Genomic DNA, 11,080 nt, shown 5'->3' with positions numbered 1-11,080 from the left:
GCGCCGCCCGCACGCCCGGGACCACCTGACGCAGGCCTGGCTCCGCCCCAGCCCTGCAGACCTGAGGGGCGGGGCTAGAGGCCTGGGCCCCGTCCCCGGCATCAGGCCGTCCTCCCATTGGCTGCGATGACCCGACCCCGGGTTTCTCCTCCTCCCCTCCCACTCCCCCCACCACCGCGGTTGGGCGGGCCTCGCAGGTTCCCTCACCCCTCTGCATTACGGTCGCACCGCCCCTTGTCCCACCCTCTTGGAGGGTTCTCCTATTCTCGAACCCCAGGTCGACCCAGCGCTCTCGCTCATTGGCCCGCTTGTGACTCCAACCATTGGTCCGCCGCACCTGTCCGTTTCCGGGGAGAGTTAGACACCTCCCGCCGTGAGGAAGGCCGGGCCTCATTGGGCACGTCCGCAGCGAAGGGTGGGTCCTGAAGGGTGACGGCGGGCGTTCATTCAGAGGAAAAGGCTGGTGGGGAGGTCGCTCCTTTTGTTTGCGGTAGGTGGGTTGGAGCTCTTCTGGAGTGCACGGTGTTTGCACCCCGAGGGGCCTGCAGAAGGGGACACAGGAATGATCAGGGGTGCACCCCCCAAAAAAAAAGTCTCTTTTCAATTGACTCTGCACCTTTCGCATCTGCCTCTTAGTCCAACCCTCGGACCAGTTTGGATGCCCCCTCTCGCCCTCAGTGAAGCACTTCTGTTCCGTTGGGAAGTGCCTTAGGAGAGCTTTGCGCTTCTGGCCTTCATAAAGACTTGCCTGCAGCTCTCCCTTTCCGAGTCAAGAGTTAAACACCACTGTGGCCTTAGAAGGCCAGAAAAGAAAGGTCACAGACCATCTGTGTGGGCTTTAAGCTGAGGTTAAGAAAGCTGTGGACTCTGATGAGAATCTTCTTTTCGACTCCACTTGGAGTTTCTCTTGCCTGTTTTTTAATTGCACCTCCACTGGTGGTGACGCCTATAGAGATCACATCAAGAAAAACGTGTGTGTGTCTGTCTGTCTGTCTGTGACTGTGTAGATATATAGGTATGCAAGCTGGAGCCTTGCACTACAGCAAGGCCTGGCCTTCTACAACTCTTTATATAGAGACTCTGTTTTTATTTATTTTTTTTTTCAGTGGTGGGGCTTGAACTCAGGGTCTGGGCACTGACCTTGAGCTCTGTGCTCAAAGCTAGCGGACTACCACTTTGAGCCACAGTTCCACTTCCGGTTTTTTGAACTAGTTAATTGGAGGTAAGAGTCTCATCGGGACTTTTCTGCCCAGACTGGCTTCAAACCACGATCCTCAAATCTCAGCCTCCTGAGTAGCTAGGATTACAGGCATGAGCCACCGGTGCCTAGCTCAGACTGCTGTTTGTTTTTTTCTTCAAACCTTAAGACTAGATCGGTGGCCCCTGTTTCTACTGTGCTTTCAAGCTACCGGAGCGATGTGTGCTTCATATATATATTCTGATATTAAAAATGAGCCGATACTTAAGGATGTAGCCTAATGTCTTCCAAAATTTTTCCCCTTCCGAAGCTCGAACAGACACAAATAAATTAAGCAAGAGTTACTATTTCACTGAGGTAGATAGGTTGGTTTGTTTTTATTTGAGACAGGGTCTTACTATGTAGTCCAGAGTAGCTTTGAACTTGAAATTGTCCTGCCTCTGGCTCCTGATGCTGTGATTATAGGCGTGTACCATCATGCCACTTCTGACTATTGTTTAATTTTAGTTTGGGGCTTATTATTAGAAAACATTTTGAAAAAAATCAGCAATCAATTGCATGACCCTGGGAAAGTGCTTGAGGAAAAAGTGAAGGGCATGACTGGACATCCCGACATTCTGTGCTTTGCTGGTGAATATGGCTGTATTATAAATCCAGCACACTACACATTGAAGGTCTTAAAAATGAGAGGTAAGTAGTATTCTTCAAACGAGTATCCAGAGTAGTTCTTGAGAAAATCCCTGAAGTAAATGCCCTCAACTAATATTCAGTTCTTACTGTAGATAGGATTGATGAACTGGAGAAGATACAGATGAGTCTAAGTTCTCTGATTTATTTATTTATTTATTTATTTTTGTTGGTCATGGGGCCTGAACTCTGGGCCTTGGCGCTGTCTCTCAGCAATTCAGCTCAAGACTAGCGCTTTACCACTTGAGCCACAGCACCACTTCCAGGTTTTCTGCTTATGTGGTGCTGAGGAATCAAACCTATGGCCTCATGCATGCAAGGCAAGCACTCTACCCCTCAGCCACCTTCCCAGCCCTCTGACTTTTTTTTTTAAGACAAAAGTATTAGAAACACAGAAGAGAATTTATGATCTTAAAGATTTTCTTTTTTTCTGTACCAGTACTGAGGCTTAAACTCAGGACCTGCATGCTGTTTCTTAATTTTTCCCCCTCAAGACTGGCATTTGAACAACAGCTACCACTTGAACAAGAGCTCCATTTCTGACTGTTTCACAGACTTTGCTATGACTTTGAACTGTGCGCCTCAAATCTTAGCCCTCCAAATAGCTAGGATTACAGGCATGAGCTACCGGTATTCAGATGATAATTGATTTTCTTCATAAAATTTACCTTTAGGAGAGAAAGGAGTTTTACAAATTAGGTATAGACACAGAGAAATAAAATATCAGAAGAAATGTCTGGTGGGTCTGTTCAACTAGTAGTATTATGAGCAGTTGGATTATCTTTATTGTCATTTTGCTTGTCTATAATTTTTTATGGTTTATGTAGTTTTGAGAGAAGAGATGAGGAAAATAATCCTTGATCCCTTAGAAATAGGCAACTAACTCCTTGTGTTATTTAAGTCTTTAGTACCACAACAGGAATTTAAGATCTCATGAAGATTCATTCATTAAACATTTCAGCAAGTCATTCAGTAAATATTTGTTGAATGGATAAGTGCTAGGAATTCACATGAGGAAAGAGCCTTTAGAACACAGTTTCCCAACAGGGCTTCAAGAAAGAAATTCCTAGAGGGGTGTGGGGAAGAGCAGGAAAGAGCTAGGGTTCAGGAAAGGAAGGAGGGAATAGGAACAACCATAGATATGGGAAATGGTAGGAAAGTGAGTCCATGTGGATGGAATCAAAGGATGAGAAAGAACTCAGAAAAGATGGATTGCAAACAAGTTGTAGAGGAGCTTGTAATTATTTGACTCATCATTGTAATTATTTAATTGATTATTTGTAATTATTTAATGCCAAGTGTGTTTGCCATAAAGGCAGGAACTGGTTTATCTGGTTCTCAGCAGTTTTCCCAGCACCTAGAGAATTCCTGTCACCTAATTGACTCTCAGGAAGTAGTCACACTTGAATGGCTGAGTTGGATACCAGCCTAGAAAGTCTGGGTTTTATGCAGCAGATAGAAGGAAGGTTTTGAGCAGGGCTGCACAGTGACTAAGTAATACCTCTAGAATAGATTTGGAGAGGTCAAAGTTGGGCATTGAAGGATATTAATTAATTTAATTGATGGACAGTAGAAGTCATAGGTTTTGAAACTAATATAATAGGCATTGGTAGAAATTCTAGCTAGAGGGAGTCTGAGGCAAGAGAATCACCAGTTTGAGGCCAGCCTGAGCTACAATAGCAAGACCCTGTTTCAAAAAACAGCAACAACAAAAAATCTAACCAGGGAAGACGACAGAGCAAAAAAGGGACTAAACAAGATTTTGAGACTTTGAAATCCAGGTGGAATTACCAAATTTTACTACTGTTAGGTTCCTGAGTGAGAAGCTGACAAATGTCACCCCAAAAGGAACATTTTCCCCCTACCACACTGGAAAGATTAGCACAAAGCAAGAGAAAATTATGACAATCAGAGATTCAGGTTGACACTAGACTTGGGTTAAAAATCATGATATATCCTCACTCTATCCTTTAAAAAGAGAGAGAGAGAGGTAGCCTTATCCTTTTTTGAACCCCAGTTTCCTCATCTTGGCATAGGTATAATAATAGAATCTTCTTTTTCATGGATGTTTATAGGATTAAATAAGACATCCAAAAGCATGCTTCTTATCACCCAGCAAACATTCAACATGTCTATCTCTTTCTTTTCTCTATACATTTTCCTCAGAAACATGTACCTTAGAAAAGTGCAAAGATCTCTTGGTAAGAAGCTAAGCCTAAGGTTTTTCTAAAAAAAATAGAAGAAGCTGGGTACCGGTGGCTCACATCTGTAATCCTGGCTATTCAGGAGGCTGAGATCTGAGGATCTTGGTTTGAAGCCAGCCCAGGCAGGAAACTCCATGAGACTCTTATTTCTAATAAACTACTCAAAAAAGCTGTAAGTCGTGCTTGGCTTAAGCATGAAGCCCAGGGACAGCGCTCAGGCTCAGAGTTCAAACCCCAGGATTGGCAAAATAGATAACTAATTACAGAAATGACCCATTTTTTGCTTTGGATTCTGAATTTAAATTCTTGGATTCAAATTTAAATTTGGATATTGAATGATACTTCTCTTCTCCAGTGCCTTCAATCCTTCATCTGGAAATTAGAATAATAATACTTATTTCTAGCCACCCATGATGTATGTGTATTTTGTGCCTAATATAGACTCTAGCACCTAGTTATCATTTGATATGAATGAGTGATGAGTGTCATTCTTCCATTGGTCCTTTTGGGAATCATGTTAAATCAGTACTTTGGTACAAACATCAACCTTTCTTTAAAGGAAAAGAAGAAGGAGGAGCAGGAGGAGGAGCAGGAGAAGGTGGTCAGCATTCTCCTTTTGTTTCTTATGCTCTAATTCTCAAGTAAATGACTCTTAGATGCTAATTCATATGCTCCGTTTTGTATCAAGTGTGATTTTAAGCAAATGGTTTAGGAGAATATATAATGGATGAAGCACTTCACCTCTCTGAGCTTTTACTGAGGATGTATAAAATAGGGTTGTAAGGTTAGATGAAGTAAGAGGTCCCCTGGCAGTAACTAACATATAAGTGCTCAGTTATTTATACATGTTCTTCTTACAGTTGACAGTATTTTTATTCCTGCCTTCTGAGAATGGTTGCTGCTTTAGAACACCAGAATGGTAAGGAATCTCTCCTATTTTCCCTCTCCCTCCTATCTCTTAGGAAAACCTTAGTTTAGAAGGAAAACAGACTAAGGAAGAGGGTTGTTTTGAATGAACTCTCTGGAGAGCTGCATTTGAACAAGGATCAGAGCCTTAAATCAAGGAGTGAATGTCTGCTTCATGCAGGCTGGGGGCATATTGAGCCTCTGGGACAGCTCTCTGAAATTACGCCACTGACTGTGCTAGCCCTTCAAGGCCTTCATGTAAGCCTTACTGTCACGGGGTGCCAAATAGGTAGAATCAAAAGAAGAGATAAAGAACATGTAATGACCAGAAAAATAACCACACAAGTGAGAAACAAAAGTAGAAACCAATCTTCTGTTATTTTAAAATAATTGATATAGCAAGAGAAAAAATGCATAAATGTTATTGAAAGAAAGATATTAAAATGTGAACAACAAATATTTCAATCTCAATGATGGGATTAGAGTTGATTATTTTCTTTGTCCTGGCCTATTTAGTGTTTCCTACCATTACAGGTACTGATTTTCACATTAGAAAAGTATGTTGGATGCAGAAAGAAAAATTCTATAAAATCCCACTTTTATGGGGAAATCTAAGAAAGCCGATGCCGGAAAACAGTAAAATGGAAGGAGTCTGGGGGATGGAGAAATTAGGGAGATGTTGGCCAAAGCACACAACATTTCAATTACAAAAGAGGAATATTGACAAGAGAGCTACTGTGTAACATAGTGAACGTAAAAATGATGTCTTTTATGCTTTCATTTCTTTTCACATCACTCCTTTAATCACACTGATCTGGAAGAAAGATTTAGTAGTTATGCTAAAAATGAGCATAGGGTCCATGTGGCAGAGCTAAGCAACTGGAAAACCAGATACACTGCCACAGAACAAGGTAGGAGGATTTTAAGTCAAAACAGGAAGCACTCCTGTTCCCAGAGGCCAAGGAGCTTTTCCACATTGGTGTGAGGAATGGCTCATCTTGGGATGGCCACATGTGGCACTATTTCAACTGCCACTGTAAACTCTAGAAGGGTTTTTGTTCAGTAATACAGATATACATGTGTATATATCAGTATAGATATCAATAATGTATATATATATATATATATATATATATATAAAATTTCCTCTTTTTTTGTAAATGTGAATGTAACACAAAAATGTAGTTCAGGATTGATAGCAACCATCTGGAGCCAGCACCTCTGGAGTCAGAGGAAATAGCTCTTTTGAAATCTCCATGGAGGGCACTTTTACCTTCCACTGGAATGACTCCAGCCTCCTCAACCAGAACCTGAGGATCAGAGCTTAGGACTGGGTGCTGGCTCACAGTGAATTCTGGCTTCTCATTGGTCATGCCATGGCTTGGTTCCTCCCTAACCCCTACTCAAGCAGGTCCTTAGTAAACAAAGCACTAGGAAAAACTAGAACTCCTGTCTCTCAACCCTCCTGAGTTTAAGAGGAGCCTTCCCTGGGCTCAGGCTGAAAACCTGCACCCCAAAGGTGCCATTCTGACTAGATTCTATGAAGGTAGTAGGTGCAAGAGACAATGTTAAGAATACAAATGGGAGCCGCTGGTCCCCATCTGCAGCTACCTACTGCTTAAGATGTACAGATGTGGTCAGAGTGAGGTGCAGAGCAATGAGTGGGCAGGGAAGGTGTTCCATGGGGTGGCAGTTGGCCTGCTTGCCTTCACTTCTTGGCCTTGCCCTGGGTAGCCACAGCCTCCGTGGCTTTATGCATGGTCTCTTCATCCCCCAGGAACTCCATGGGCTTTATGGGCTTTAGGTTCTTGTTCAGTTCACCAATGATGGGAATACAGGTTGGCAGGTTCAATTCCATGATGCCCAGGAGGCTGCCGCCGTGGACTACAATCAGAACCTTTTTCTCCTCTTTGATCTGGGGGACAATTTCTTCATTCCAGAAGGGCAGTGCTCTGGCAATAGTTATCTTTCAGGCTCTCACAGGAGGGTAGCTGACCCTCAGTGAGATCTTACCTGCGATCTTTACTGATGTTGCTACAGAAGGGATGGTCAGGCTCCATTGGAGGTGGTGGGACATTCTAGGAGCACCTCCAGATCTTCACCTGGACCTCACCATGCTTAGCAGCAGTTTCTGTTTTGTTGAGGCCAGTCAGGCCCGCAGTGCCGCTCATGGAGGCGCCAAGTCCTCATGACTGACAAGTGCAGCTGCTCAGTGGTGTCCAATACTGTCCAGTGGGTCCTAATTCTTTATTTCTGCACTGAGGTGAAGCAGATGTCAAAATCATAGCCAGAATCTATCTCGTAGAGCCTGCCTGCCACGCTTTGCCACCGCTTGGCCCACAGGGTTCAACATGTGCGAAAGCCATTCTCTAGGTTCCAGGGGCTCTCGCCTAGATCAACACCAGCTTGTAGGCAGCCATGGTGCTGAGTTTGGGATGCAGCACCAAATTATGCTTTATTTTTTGCTTTTTATTTTTTGCTGGCCCTTGGGCTTGAACTCTGGGCCTTGGTGCTGTTCTTGGGCTTCTTTTGCTCAAGGCTGCTCTCTACCGCTTGAGCCACAGCACCACTTCTGGCTTTTTTTGAGTAGTTTATTAGAGATAAGAGTCTCACAGTCTTTCCTGCTGGGGCTGGCTTCAAACCACTATCCTCAGATCTCAGCCTCCTGAGTAGCTAGGAATATAAATATGATCCAGTGGCACCTGACTTATGCTTTAATTTTTAACTGAATAAATTTTATGTGTTCAGCATGCAGAAAAGTACGTGATACAAAAAATATATCAATTGTTATATATAGGCATATATATCAAAACATGTTGTGCACCATAAATATGTAATTTTGATTTGCAATGTAACAAAAGTAAGAGTGGCTACCACAAACAAACTGCGTGTAATTAATGATGATTAGGAAATACTTCAATGACATAGAATTATGTTTATGATATAATGAATGAAAAAGTAGAAAAAGCCTGTATATAGAATGCATCACAATTGTGTCTGAGTGTGTGATGTCCAAATCTCAAATTTCTGAGCTCTACAGCTTATTTTTCTTGCTTTCCTTTACTTTATTTTCCATGGAGTATTCCTGTAAATGAAATAAGAATACAAAATCTTCCGTTTTTTATTAATTAATAATCATTGTTAGCAAAAGAGATGCTAGAGGAAAGAAAAACAAAACCTGAATCAAAGATGACATCCAATAATAGACATAAGGATAAAATCCACTATAAATTGTAGGCTTACTGGGTGTTACTTGCTATCCACAATCATTTTTTTTTAATTTATCAGAGGGCTGGGAATGTGGCTTAGTGATAGAGTGCTTGCCTAGCATGCATGAAGCCCTGAATTTGATTCCTCAGTACCACATAAACAGAAAAAGCTAGTAGTGGCACTGTGGCTCAAGTGGTAGAGTGCTAGCCTTGAGCAAAAGCAGCTCAGGGACAGTGCCTAAGCCCCAAGTTCAAGTCTCAGGACTGGCAAAAAAAAAAAAAATACCAGAGACTCAAGCAGTCTTCTAAGAAAAAAAAAATCGTCCTGGAACCCAAACACTTCATCCATTTCCTCTCCCAGTGCCTCATGTTTTTTGTTGCCTGTAGACAGATGCATGATCTGATTTAACCAAGCATCATTTACCTAATACTGGCATAGGCTTCTTTAGATTCCTCAGCTTTTCCAAATCTGGTCTTTAAATCATGTTGGTCAGAAAGCCTTAGCTCAAAGTTCAACTCCTTGTTCTGGTTCTGAGATTTATGCCTTGTTATCTTTAGTAATATCAATTTAAGACTTTTGTTCTCATCATTTTCTATTTAATGAACTAATAAAAATCTAAACAAGCATCTCACAGTGGTGGGCCAACCTATTTTATAGTAGCTGCTACAGTTTCATAATGGACTTGGCACAACCTAATCTTAGAGACAGTGGGAGGTGATTGCGCCACCGTGTGGTCATGAAGAATATATCGCCTCTCAGAGGGGTTTTTTGTTTATATATAGATATATATTTTATATATCTATATATATGTATATATATAATATTTTATTTTATTGTAAAGATGCTGTACAGAGATGTTACAGTTACATGAGTAAGGTAATGTGTCCATTTCTTGTCAAGCATTGTTACCCACTCCTTTGTTTTTCTACTACCTTCCCTTCCCTCCCCACCTCTTCCCCTCCTTCCCCCCAAAGTTGTAAAGTTAATTTCCAACATAGTGTCTTGTGAGTATCATTGTTGCAATGGGTCTTCCTCTGTCCTTGTTTCAGTATTTTATTATTCCCCTTAGCCTTCAATGAGTGGAGGCCTATCAATTTGTTAGCGTGAAAACAAAGGCTTAAACAAATGAGACTGTCAGAGCTTGAACCAAAAGGTCAAAATCTGTTGTACCATACATACAATTTGTATTTGTTATCTAAAATAAATAAACAAAAGGGAGGCTATGAAAAAAGAACACCAGAACTTTTCTTACCACAACTGTACCCAGCTTTTCACGTTAACCCAGCCTTTCAGATAAGGCAAAGGTATGGGTTGGGGGAGTACTTAGAGTTAGACATATAATTTCACATGCAGACCCCTCCCCTCCAAAAAAAAGACCTAGACTGGGGTCAATTACTTGCTAATGTTTCCATAGCAAATTTTGAGGCCCATCATATTTTACTCATCCATTTAGTCACCAAATATTTACATATATGGTTACCATGGGTGTAAAAGCACCGAGAATTACAGTAGTGAACAAACAAGGCAGCACAGCCCACAAAAAGCTCATGTTTCATGAGTGGAGACAGAACGACAGGATATGCGATAATACATAATATAATTTTAGAGATAGGTAAATGCAAAGAAGGAAAAGAGCCAGGGGTGGGGGGTGGGAACCTCAGCGGGGATACATTTCATACTGGCCAGGGAAGGCCTCCTTGACAAGGTGACCTTTGAATCAAGAAAGGAAAAACTGAGTAAACAAGCCTTACAGATAGTGGGGAGAACACTCAGCCAAGTTTTGCACAATAGTACAAAGGCCCCAGAGCAGGGAAATGCTCCTGGAAAGAGAGCCAGAATAAGGACTCAAAGGGAGTAGGATCCCTGAGAGGTAATGGGAGAGTCCAGTCCAGGCGTGGCCGTTTCACGTCCCAGGAGGCCTTTGACTGCTACTTTTAGGGAGCTAGGCCATTGGAGAACTTTAGATGAGGGAGTGGTGTGGTCAGACGGACTAACGAGCTCCTGGGGCTTCTGGGTTCACAGTGGACTGAGAAAGGAGGGCTAGAGATGGGCTCTTTATAATGCTGTTGGGAAATGAGAACAGACCTAACAAAGAAAGAGACAGTGGGGTAGGATGAAAGGTGCTTAGATTGTAAAATACACTTTGAAGGCAGACCACAGCTTTGCTGATGGATTAGAAAGGAGTCAGGGATAACATGAAAGTTTGGCCTGAGCAACTGAAAAGCGAGGATTTCCATTTGTGGAGAAGTGAGGAGAATCTCAAGTTTGATGTTACTGTGCTAGGTTGGAGATCGCCCCCTCGATGCAAATGTCAGGTAGGCAGTCGATGATGTATGGCTTGAGTTCAGACAAGAACAGTTGTTCATAACTGGAAAGACATGGGACAGTAATAACCCCACAGACATGGAAGACATTCACTCCAGCGCCTCAGATGACAAAATGCTTTCCATTTTAGTATCTGGTTTTTCACCAGATTTCTGCAGAGAGGAATGCTTTGATAGCTCTGCCTCTTTGGTTGAAAGCTGTTCTCTCTTGTCATAGACATAAAATATGAGTCTCCAAACACTTGGTTAAACCTTAGGATGTCTGCCTCCTGTCCTCTGCTGGATGGAACCCTGTGTCCTACACTCTGTGGTCTACTGAAGATCAGGAGCGCTAGCTGCAGACGTACTTCCCTTCTTTGCTTCTTTTGGTTTTGTCAGTGTTCACTTGCATCAGGTGTGGTTGCTTACCACTGTGGGCTCTGCCACTCTCCTATTTTATTACAGAGGTGGCAGAGCACCACAGTGGGTTAGGCACTCACACACATGCCCTTAGTACATAAATATGATGCCTCCTCCTAACCAACTATATCATGGGTCTAACAACAATTAGC

General features: G+C 42.4%; 1 long non-coding RNA gene and 1 pseudogene across 1 annotated transcript in view; one reads left to right on the top strand and one right to left on the bottom strand.

The window, feature by feature from the left end:
* The first annotated feature begins 423 nt into the window (after positions 1–423).
* Positions 424–11,080, top strand: part of LOC105986685 — a 22,414-nt gene continuing 11,757 nt past the window's right edge. The window contains exons 1-2 of the long non-coding RNA XR_001175129.1: positions 424–490; positions 4,950–5,008. This is a non-coding gene — a long non-coding RNA (uncharacterized LOC105986685). The remainder of the gene's footprint in view (positions 491–4,949; positions 5,009–11,080) is intronic.
* LOC105986676 lies at positions 6,478–7,415 on the bottom strand (annotated as a pseudogene).

Source organism: Dipodomys ordii, unplaced genomic scaffold (assembly GCF_000151885.1).
Source record: "Dipodomys ordii isolate 6190 unplaced genomic scaffold, Dord_2.0 Scaffold2, whole genome shotgun sequence".
Taxonomy (NCBI): Eukaryota; Metazoa; Chordata; class Mammalia; order Rodentia; family Heteromyidae; genus Dipodomys; species Dipodomys ordii.
The sequence above is the reverse complement of the archived record's forward strand: the minus strand, read 5'-3'. Positions and strand labels throughout refer to the sequence as shown.